We start from the raw sequence: 12,711 nt of genomic DNA on the forward strand, positions 1-12,711 counted from the left end.
GAGAGAGAGAGAGAGAGAGAGAGAGAGAGAGAGAGAGATTTTAAATCAGGATTGGGTTCAAGCTCTGCCTCTAACATATATTGCATGTATTGGCTGTGTGAGAATATCAAAATACCTAAATTCCTACTGCTTCCAGGCAATGTTCTCTAACAATATATTACAAAGAAGATACTGATCTGAACTCTTATAAGATGCTTCCTCAACAGAAATCTTTTATATCAATGAAATAAAATATCAAATAGTACAATCTCTCTCATTGACATTTTTATATCAAGCATAAATTATTTTTGAAGATTTATGGAATTGAAGAGATGCTAACCATAATTCTAGTCATTCATACAGGGCTTAATCATTTGAAAAGAAAAAAAAAGGAGGGAGAGGGCTTTTGAATTTTCTTTAACATAGAGAGGCATAAATTATTTAAGTAGCAAAAGTATAATGGATTATTGAATGCATATGCCACAAAAATAGTTAAATTATTTTTAAAACCCACAATTAATATTCTTTAAACCAGACAATGACATGTATTTCATTAAGTATCTAACGTATTTCTAAGTTTATGTGATGTTACAGATACATAAAAGGAAAGTTATGTTATCACTACAAAATGTATAGGAAACTGTTACCTTAAATAAGTTTATAAGGATTAATTCATTTTAACATTAAGTACAGAAGTAAAAAAAGAAACACTGACTTAATCATACACTATTAGACAAGACCAATGTCCTTCAACAAAAGCTACTTTACTGAAGTCTTATTGAGTTCTCTTCACATATCTAAGTTTCAATTTGTTTAACTTTCCAAAACACAAAATGAACATTTCACCTGGTGGTTGCTGGAAAGCCATTATCACACACACACACACACACACACACACACACTCACACACACACACTCACACACCCACCTACCCACACACATCTTTTTTAGAAAAGCTGAGAATTTATGAATTGCAACATCGTGTTATGTTAATCTTTTCTGTTTTGAAAAAATGTGTTATTTTGGCATAAATTCAGATGGCAATCTAAAATTGTAAAGTGGCTTAAAACCAAAAATGATACATGCCCATCAACTATGTGTATTTTTAAAATAAAATTATTCCAAACACTGATTTAATAATTCCTGATCTAATGTTGAATTAATTGTGAACAAAGTCAAATGCATCACGTCAGTCATGAATCAGACAGCATTTTAAAAAGTCCTACAGTGGTCTTTTGAGGACAAGTCTATGTTGTTGGGTATGTATATATGGGAGGGGAAAGTGTAAGTGCAGGGATATGAAGTAGTTAATGAATATTAATGTTATAAAATATAATCTGGTTTATCATAATTTTTTAAAGTGAGGAATGAAAACGTACTGGAAATATATTGTGAGTATACCAGATTTTGATCAGGTAATAAGCTAATGCAAAGAGTTTCAATCTTAAAAAAAAGACTAGTATCTGTTATGGCTATCAGTGGGACATTCTGAGGAATATATTCTAATGACAATCTGCTGATAACCTGGGACAAAGACAAGTACCTGAAGGATTTGCAAATGGTTGCTGTTACCATAACCAATTAGTTCTTTTAATGGGCAGGTGACTAGTAAAAACAGACAGTATTAGAAATCTGTCTTGTGTGAGATATGTTCTACATTGCTGCCCAATTATGAAAATACAGAACTGACCATGTCACTTTGCCTAGCATTTCCAATAATTCACTCTTGCCTGCGGGATAAAATACAAATCCCCAGTCTGACATTTAAAGTCCTTTAAAATATGTCTTCCAGGCATTGGAACAGATATTAGTGGTTCAAAGACAAAAAGATAAAATTATCCCTTGCCTCTGGGGTCGCATTGTGTTGGGTAGGTAGAATATGTACTTGGATACATATATGCAAGATATTTGCAAAGATAAATTATTTTATGGATATGGAAGGGGAACTAGAGAGATTAAAACTTGATCATTGATGAAATAACATACATTTTTGCATTTTACATATATGAAAAGTAAAAGTCTGTCCTCATAAATCTCTTATAATCAGGCTTTGCTATGTGCCTTATATTTCTCTTAGTTCTTCTAGGTTGAATCTTCTATTAAGTTCAGATTGTTTTTTTTTTTTTTTGGGGGGGAAGGCAAGGCAATTGGGGTTAAGTGACTTGCACAAAATGACACAGCTAGTGTGTCAAATGTCCTAACCCACATTTGAACTCAGGTCCTCCAGATTCTAAGGTCAATGCTCTTTTTACTGCACAACCTAGCTGCTCCTGTTCAGGATTTTTATAAACAAAGTTGAAACCCTCCTTTTTGTTTCTATCGAGAATCTGGAAATTCATTATCTGGTCTTTCCATTAGGAATATCAGAAACACACTTTACAAGCAGTAATTCTTATGAAGTTTTAAAGCAGAGAGTTATTTTATTTACATGTTAATGGCAGTGAAAAGACACATCTGAGCTGATGAAGAGTCTTTCTTTTCTTACAGATTACTTCGCCCTTTTTTTCTGGCCCTAGTTACTTGAAACATTATAGATGGGGATCATACAGCAAAATCAGGGCACAGGGTTCATTGTTCGAAGTTGCTTTTCTACTACTGCTTGCTGTCTTATTTCAATGGATTTATCCATTTTTAATTATCTATTTGCAAGTGGTTTACTCTCTTGAAACTAGCTGTATCCCAAGATTTTCTTATAGATTCATCCATACTTTTTTTCCTTTACCTGGAGCAGCTGATAAATATTTTCCTTTATTTTCATTAGTCTAGGATACTTCTCAAAAATTTTCTTTAGCTGTATGAGAGGAGTGGACAAAGTCAGTTTCTCCCAACAAAACTCCCTCAGTACAGACAATCCCAGTCTCTAAGTGAAGGGATCTTTTTGCTACCTCAATTATGGTAAAATTACTTAGATCATTTTTAGATGCAAAAAATCTCTTTGGTTTCTTCCTTAATTATTTTTATTTCATCTTTTTATTCCTCTTAAAATAGGAGCAAAACAAGAATGATGGAAATAGATGACAGAAGAACTAATTCAGGTGATGAGAAGTCTATAACTGGAAAGAATAGGATCATTACACCCTAAACACGTAGCAGCATAAATGCTATGAAGTGTTTCAGTACTGATTTATTCTACAAGAGACTTTATTTAAAATTATGTTTTAAAACACATATCAAAAATGAAAATTGTAATTGTATGCATGGGTGATTAGTTATTTCAAATCTCTAGCCTACTATAAACCTTATTTTCCCCTTTATATGCACTTTGACTTACTTCTTATTAATAAGGCTCCACATGATATTGTTGACAAGTAAAAAGTAGAAAAGGAGATTTAGAAGTAGAAAAAAAAGCAAAATCACTTATTTTATAGATGAAGAAACTAAGGTTCAGTGACTCATAATATCATAAATAAATTTACATTTATAATTATATAAATCAGGGCTAAAAAAGATGAATTTGGAAGGGATATAATTGAAATCTGAGGACTAGAAATGTAAAAATAATTTGCCCAAAATTTCAAAGCTACAATTTTAAACTTATGTCTTTTTCTCAGAAATTTCTTTGAATTTCTAAATTTCAGTGAAATTTAGAATATATATTTTTGTTTTGTTTTTGTTTTGTTTTTGTTTCTATACCAAAGGACTTATTTAAGACTCTAAAACCTGAAATCTCTGCATCTCTTTTGATATTTTTCAACAATTTCAAATAAATTATTTTCATAATCATGACTCAAGGGGATTTTATGGTTAATGATAGAGCTTGTAAAACAAAATAGAATTAGGGAGAGGAAAAGAGTTTTTAAATGCCCAACCCTAGTAAAGATACATGGCACATAGTGAGAGGTCTCAAAATGTCTTCCCCTACCATACTTGCCATAGCACCTACCAATTGAACTACTTGGGTAAAAGTAGTCATTTCATCGAGGATTTTAAATTCATCAGACATTCAAGAGAATTTGAGGAGGATATGAGATGGATCCGAGAAAAACATTGTCTTTATAGACACAAAATACTGGAAAGAGGAGATGTTGGGCAATCCACTCAAGCAGAGTGCCTAGATTGCATTGAGGGCACCATAAGGATATTGGGATCTCAAAGTATTTGAGATGTAAATTGACTTGTAAGCACATATTTCCTCTACCACCAAACTCTAAGTCTGTGTCTATTCTTCCCAGAGAAACAGTATAAATTTTGGAAGCTTTTTGGAATACTTTCTCACAGATTTATTGGCAAAAAGTTTTCCTAGTTACTATTTTTTTGTATGACATCTTAGTAAATGTCATTTCTTTGAGCTCGTTTTGTCTACTGGATGACTGTGAATGGGAAATTTGTTGGCTGGGACTAAAGAGCTATAATGTAAGAAATGCAAATCATACAGACTAATACAGTTTGCCCTTGCAACTGTTAGTAGTAGCATCTTCACTTACATCTCAACCTCTAAACTTGTGAGTATTAAGTTAAGAAAGTACAAAGAAAAGGTGCTAATTTGTGTATGCATTTTAGACAGATAATATCACACATATTTTACCTGAACATGGATTATGTAAGTTATTATTTTAGTTCAACTGGAAACAAATGGTAGACTTGTTTGCCTCCTGAGTATTTGTGCAATTTCTTTCATTAATTTATACATAAGAAATGCCAAAAAGCCAGAACTATTACCAACTCTCACACAGACATACATATATTGAAATATTTCAACTTGATTCAAGAACAACGGTTGGGCAAAGGAGTGAGGGAACTCTCTTGCCCACTGTCACATAGCTAGGAACTTGGAGAGCTAGTATTTGAATTCATTTCTTCTTACTCCAAATCCAGTTATTTTCCCCTTATATATAGACTATTTTCCATATATCTTATTTGAGTTGTGTAAAATAAAGCTTAGAGAGATTAAAGTAGATATATAGAATCACAACTGAAAAGTTGTAGAGCAGAACATTAAGGAAATTGAAGTATTTGAAGATGTATCCTATTAAAGAGGGACTAGATGTTCTTGACTTACAAGGCAGGGAAATGTTTGAGCTTCTGAAGCACATTTAGAATTGATATAATATAAAAACAGACAAACAAAAATGCAATATATGTTTAGATCTATTCAAAAGTAAAAAAAAATGTTCATCCATCAAAGAATATATGCCATTTGTCTGCCGTATTGTATATAAGATTTTTGTTCAGGTACAACTTGGAATGGATCATGTTGAATGCCTTGGATGCCTGGATCATCTCAGAGCATCTATGATAATGTACACACCATGATGTTGTATCAGAAGAGAACTTCAATAGAAAACAGCCTAAGGAATCTTGGAGGGGGTGTGGGAGAGGACAAAGAAACAAGCCTAATAGTAAGATGTTCAAGTTGGGAAATAGAAGTTGCAGTGAGGGCACAAGAAACAGATAGCGTAAATTTGTGGAGGGAAAAGTCTGATGTAACCATCACCCTCAATGCTGGTTAGTGGAAGGTGGCCCCATAAGAGGGATAATAGAATCTATCAGAACCTTAAAGGGAAGGCTTACCCTGCATAGTGAGGGAAATGGTTATGCCAAATGAAAACAGGAGTCAAGTTATAGAAAGAATATTCACTATAGTGATAGCTTCTCCCTGAAGAATAAATTCTGTCTTCCTAACTTCCCTAGCATTGAAGCTTGTTCCTGTCCTACTTAGAAGTTACTGAAACACCTATTTTTGAATTTTATTCCTATTTCTAGCTCCAAATCACTCTGGCTCTAAATGATTGGTCAATAATTGGTCTCAGGCCATGCCTAACTTGATCTATGTTTGTGACCAGTTTGGCTCAGAATTAATCTAAATAATAATTGTTTCTGTTTTGGCCAGAAAACCTGAGGGTTTTCCCCTCCATATTTTTTTTTAAAGAAGCCTTTCTTTTCCTCAATTCTTATTAAGCCTCAATCAGCAAATAGTCATTGTCTTAGTCAAACAGAGACCTGTTAAAATATGTCAGCTTGAAAAGGCCAAGGTTCCCCATTGAATCATGGGCCATCTCCAGTTTTCTTGATCTACATCTGGCCAAGGGCCACAGATGGTTCGGGAAGTAAAAGTGAGACCGAAATGAAGGATGAACACCAGCAGTAGCAGCAGCTAGGAGGAAATGGAAAGCTAAAAATGGATTAAGGTGGAGGAGGGAGAGGCCCTGAGGATCTATTTGTGCTTGAATGAGGTTTGTTTGACAGACATTTATGTTTCAGAGGCAGTTTGGAAACAGAGTTGATCTACCAAAGACGAAGTCCTAGATTCAAGTCTCATTTTTGCCACGTGCTAAATGTAAAGCTCTGAGGAAGTCACTTTATTTCTTTGTAAGACTAAATTGCAGAGAAAGTACCAACCAGTATGGGCAAGGGGGGTTCTTCATCTGGAAAGTGCTTGAACCAAAAAAATCATAGGTCCAGACTCTGTCTGTACTCTTAAATTACTGTGCGTTTTACAATTTTGTAAATACTTAGAAAAAACCCTTTCTCATTCAAGTTTATTATGTATCCTAAGTAAATTACTTTTAAGTTGACATATATTTTATGTTGCTAATCCTTCCCCCAAATGACCAGTCTGCATTCATTTTTGTTTTCTCTTCATCCTAAGATTATTAGAGTTGGAAATTAGGAAAACGGAATGCAACGTATATGCTTCAATTTTCTTCACCGACAGGTTCCATCGAAAAGCAAGCCTAGAAGAGAGCATCTAGGAGAGACGTGCGTTATTCAATTTCACATTTTTGTTGTGTAATGAAGCATGTTGATAATTCTCAGTACTTGTGTACATGTCATGGACACATGAGTTTGTATATGAGTGAAGTGAAGCTATTCATTACCAAATATTTTAATGTATGATATTTAGATTTCAAATTAACGAATTGCTCAGCCTTCCTAAAATTTAGCAATATTTCGTAAATTCTTATCAACTGGAAGCTTCCTGTGTCCATATAGTACCTAAACTATATAATTCAAAAGTTCTTGATGTACAGTGTTGTGTCAGAGTATCCAGTGTCGTGGAGAACAGCCATTGTGGAAAAATTGATCCAAGAATCAGAATTTTTGCTCCTTATCAAGCCCATCACAGCAAATAAGAGTGCCTGGCTATATAATATAATAAGCATTCATTCAATTTTCTTCATGCAGGATACAATTTGTACCCCCAACTTCAAAGTGGTATATGTCAATTCAAAAGCTGTCATCAAAATTAATTATTCAATTACGTGTTTGGAGAGAAGTGCCAATTGACAATCCAAGACCAACTTCCTTTGTGTATTTATTTCTTTTATCAGGGCTCCTTCAGCAGTTTTTAATGTACTCTGCTTGAAGGATGTGCTAGATGGGTTGCCTTGGGTACTACTTATTTTATTGGATAATATGTCAGTGCCAGATACCTCTCATAAGGTACTTGAGATTTCTGGGAAACATTTTCATTTGTGTGGCATTTAGATAAATCTATTTGGAGAATAGTCAGAAAGCAATTGCACTACTTTATTGACTAGGTTATGTCATAGATTCACTGGGAAGTATTTATTTCTGGAAGACTTAAAAGGTGGCTAAAGAAACCAATTTAGGAACCTCAACCATGAATTTATTTCAAATTCTATAATTATATCAGTTGTTACTTAGGATTGGGAACAGTTTTCACAGAAGGCTCCAGCTCTAGCCATAAGCCAGACTGAGTTTTGTCTTGGGAGACTCTGATTCCTTAAAAAATTGATTATTTCTTTGACCATTACTCATAGCATACCACCCAGAGATAAGGGAAAAATTTATTAATTGAACTAACTAATAAATAGATGAATAGTAACAATGAATAAATAATATTCATTCGCTTATCTTGTGATCTATCATCTCTCCTACACAGTTTATTTTAGAAGAAAAGTATGTATTATACAAAGTGGCAGCTATCATGTATAGGAAAGCTATTTTTTTTTATCACCACCAAGAAAAAAGATGTTTGGAATGCAAGACTCATAAGAGATAATAACAAACCCTTAAAAATGAAAAACAAAATCTATGTCATTGACTCTGCTAGTAGTTAAAGACAACATTTCATGACAGTTTAAAAGATAATTTCCTCCTTGACATTGACCTAAAATTATTGGACAAATCTTGAGGTGCAGATCTACAAGCAGGGCATGACTTTTGCCTGGATGCTTTCAGCTGCGGCTTCCTTCTGACCGTGGTCATCTTAAATATGAAGGAGTATAGAAGCAGGATGAATCTACCTTTGGTCAACTAGCACTAATTCAGGGATTCCCAATATTTTGAATTCACAAGGTAGAAGTCAAAGTTTCCAAGTATTCATTGCACATGTTGTGCAGTCAATTGTGGTCAGGAAAAGAAACAAAAGCAAAGAATAAAAATAAAAACAGTGTCAGGAATTCTGATCTTAAGCTAATTTAAGTAAGAAGACATTGCTATTTGTTATGGGCTTTTTGTGTGCTCCCATAGCCACTAGGAGAGAAAGGCCAAGAAATACTTCTCCCTCCCCTTTTGCCTGAAGTCTAATGGAGAGATAGAAGGGTGTAGAGAGTTTTCATAGGTCTTATACACGAGTGAGGCAGTAGATTCTCCTGGTTAAAAATAACCAGTAAATAATTGTTAACACAATATCTAGTCACAGTAGTATATAAGAACAAAAAAAGAATTTTTAAAACACCCTTTTGCAAAAGACAAGAGAACAGGCTCATCCCTTCATACATGCTCCATGTGATGGCCCACTTTGGGCCCAATTCTAAAATATAATGGAGTAGAGAAGGAAGGATTACATACTGAGAAGTTCTAATTCACATTTACTCAAGTGATTAGCATGACTAAAAACTGTGATAAATTGTTTGGGAGAATTAGAAGGATCCTCTGTCCCTACAGCTGAGTAAATTTCCCACTTTATCTGAGATACAATGTAACCATGGCTCCTCATCTTAAGAAGCATATGAAGTATATTGTAGCTCCAAAGCACTGGATGCTGGATAAGTTAACAGGAGATTTGTTTCAAAGATCCACAAAAGCTGAGAGAGTGTGTTTTCTCCTCATCATTCTCCTGAGAAGCAGACATAATTATGCCCTGACAGGAAAGAGATTTTCATGCAGCAATTCATGAAGATTGACGGCAAGGTCCACACTGATATTACATACCTTGCTGGCTTTATGGATGTCATTAGAATTGAGAAGATGAGTGAAAATTTCCTTCTGCTTTTTGGCAGAAAAGGCAGAGCTGAGGAGGCTAAATATAAATTGTACAAAGTGAAACAAAAATTTGTGGGTACAAAAGGCTTGACCCATCTGGTGACCCATAATGCACCTTCTATCTCATAAAAGTGAATGATACAGTTCAGATTGATTTAGAAACTGGTTAGATCACTGACTTGATCAAGTCTGATACTGGTAACTTATATATGGTGACTTGTGGAGCTAATTTGGGTTGAATTGGTGTGATCACAAACAGGGAAAAGGAGCCTGGAGGGCTCTTTTGATTTTGCCCATGTAAAATATGTTGATGGTTTTGACACTAGACTCTCAAATATTTTTGTTATCAGCAAAGGTAATAGGACGGTCAAGATGGCAGAGTCGAAGCATAACCTCTAAGTGGCTCAGGCTTCCACCTTCCCCAAACAATGTAAAAACGGGAGTCTGAACAAATTTGGATCTGCAGAACCCACAAAATAACACAGAGAAGCTAACCTCACACTGAGGACAGCCTGGCAGGCTGGCAGGAATCCGCCAACCTGGCGCTCTGGGAGCCAAGTCCAGACCCAGAGGTTTTAGTCCCAGGGTGGGCCTGACCAGCCACTGGACGGAGGGACTCCAGATCAGCAGCAGCTGTGGCCTTTTCCAGAATTATCAACATATATATTCGAAGGACAAAGTGAGAGGTCAGTGCAGTCTGGACTTTGGGACTCAGTAGGTGGGAGTGCTATGGCTTTTGCCCCCAGGGCGAGAAGCTGCTAAGACTCTGGCACAGCCAGCCAGCACTGATGGTATGCTTGGGATATATGTTTGTAAAACCAATTTGTAAATGCAATTTGTAATACCAATTTGTAGCATCAGTAATGATGGGGTGCTTGGGATCTATATTTGTAACATCCGTCTGTAAAACTTTGTAACATCAATTTATAAAACCAGTTTGTAAAATTACACTACCCCCCCACCCACTCTCAGAGCATTAACTCTGCCCCTTCTCCCCACCCCTAGCTTCAAAGAATTAATTGTGCTCAGCAACAATTCATAGATTATTTATCTCAGCCTTGAAACACTAACAAGCTATAGCTATCAATCAGTCACCAAAGTATCTATAAACGTTCCTGCTTAGGCAACTATTATCTCCCCCTTATATAGTATTCCACTGCTCCCATGAATCCGGTACCCTATCTCTGAGTTAATTCCTTTGACTATTATCCACTGAGTCTCCAGTAAAACTTGGTTCCAAGACATCAACCGGTCCCAGACACTAATCTTGTCAAGCATGACACCAATGGGTGGCAGATTGGGCACTTCTCATCAGCCCTTGACCACTCACTGACTTAGTGACATTTCAAACTTAAAACAACACCTCTAGATAGCCTCTCCCCCCCCCCACCTTGGGCTTTTTCCCAGTGAATTATGGGCAGTAAAACTTCCAGTTACATTACGTTGTCCCCACCTTAACTCCTCCCTAATCCTACCCTTAATCACCTAGTTAGCATAATTGCCATGGGTTCTACTATGGATGATTCTATATAAAGCTTAATTCTGCCCCTTTAATGTTGCAGCTCCCCTAAGGATCCTTGCCCACTGTAAGGGGTATGATAAACTTTTTCAACTCTGACTCCAATTAAGCCTGAGCTGAAATCTATCAAGAGTGTAACACAGGTTCTGCTCTTAGATAAGATCAGAGTTCCTGCTGAACCTATTGGAGGCCATCTCTCATCAGGCCCACGTGTCAGCTTCAGCTCCTGGCCTACAGAGTGTAGACCAAGCAACCAGTCTGAGGGGTCATTGCTCTTGCTTTACCCTGCTTGGATCTGGATTGCAGTCTAGGTTGGAGGTCCTGGGGCATGTGTCCAGCTTGCCAGAGTGTGAAGATGCTTCAGAGAAGGCACCCATCAAATACCTCCAGCAGCTGAGAAAACACCAGGATTTGGTATGAAAGCTCCCCTGTCTGATGTCAGAGTCCTACTCTGGCAAAAAGCCCAGGGGTCAAGTGAATGAGGGGCGACATGACCAGTCAAAGGAAACAAAGCAGACAGAAGATTCCAACATTAGACTCCTATTTTGGGGACAAAAAGGAGCAAAGCATGGAACAGGAGAAAGACAGTGAAGTCAGAAATCCTGCCCCAAAAAAATTCAAAGGAAAATACGCTCAGGTTACAGGCCATAGAGGACTTAATGAAGCAGAAAAGAAAACTAGAAGAAAAATTGGGAAGAGAAATAAGAACTAAACAAAAAAAAATATGAAATGAGAGTCAACAGCCTGAGGAAAATAACACCTTAAAAATAGACTAAATCAAATGGCAAAGGAGGCTCAAAAAGGCAATGAGGAGAAGAATGCCTTAAAAAGCCAAATTTGCCAGATGGAAAAAGAATCACAAAAGCTCACTGAGGAGAATCATTGCTTCAGAATTAGATTGGAGCAAATGGAAGCTAATGACTTTATGAGAAATCAAGAGGCTATAAAACAGATCCATGCAAATGACAGAGTAGAAGGCAATGTGAAATATCTCATGGGAAAAACCACTGACCTGGAAAATAGATCCAGGAGAGATGATAATTTAAAAATCATTGGATTACCTGAAAGCCATGACCAAAGTAAGAACCTAGAAATCATCCTCCAGGAAGTTCTCAAAGCAAACTGCCCAGATGTTTTAGAACCACGGGGCAAAATAAAGGTTGAAAGAATTCCACGATCACCTCCTGAAAAAGATCCCAAAAAGAAAACTCCTAGGAATATTATAGCCAGGTTCCGGAACTACCAGCTTAAGGAGAGAATATTACAAGTAGCCAGGAAGAAACAATTTGAATATTGTGGCAACACAATCAGGATAAGCCAGCATCTGGCAGCTTCTACACTGAGGGATGGAAGGGCTTGGAATATGATGTTCCAGAGGTCAAAGGAACTGGGATTAAAACCAAGAATCACCTACCCAACAAAACTGTGTATCATGTTTCAGGGGAAAATATGGTCATTCAGTGGAGTAGAGGACTTTCAAGCATTCTTGATGAAAAAACCAGAGTTGAATAGAAAATTTGACCTTCAGATACAAGAAGCAAGAGAAGAATGAGAAGATAAACAGGGAAAATAAATCATCAGAAACTTATCAAAGTTGAACTATTAACATTCCTACATGGAAAAAACAATAATTTTAACTGATGAAACTTTTCTCAGTATGAAAGTAGTTGAAGGCAATAGAAATATATATGTCTATATATGAGGGTATATGGGCATATGAATACATATGTGAATGTGTGTATATATGTTTACAGGTATACATAGATAGAAGGCACAGGACCAATTTAACAGGAAGGCATGATATTAAAAGGTGAAATTAAGAGGTGAGAGAGGAATATCATGAGAGGAGATGGAGAGAGACAGAATGGGGTAAACTATCTCATAAAGAAGAGGCAAGAAAAAATGGTTACAATGGAGGAGAAGAATAGGAAGTCAAAAGAGAATGGGTCAACCTTATTCCCATTGAATTTGGCTTTTGGAGGGAATAAAATTCATACTAAATAGGGTATCTCACCCTACAAGAGAGTAGGGTGGAAGACGAT

This window comes from Petaurus breviceps, unplaced genomic scaffold, assembly GCF_028583685.1.
Source record: "Petaurus breviceps papuanus isolate PSGF00001 unplaced genomic scaffold, PetGlider_PUasm1.0 125, whole genome shotgun sequence".
Classification (NCBI taxonomy): domain Eukaryota; kingdom Metazoa; phylum Chordata; class Mammalia; order Diprotodontia; family Petauridae; genus Petaurus; species Petaurus breviceps.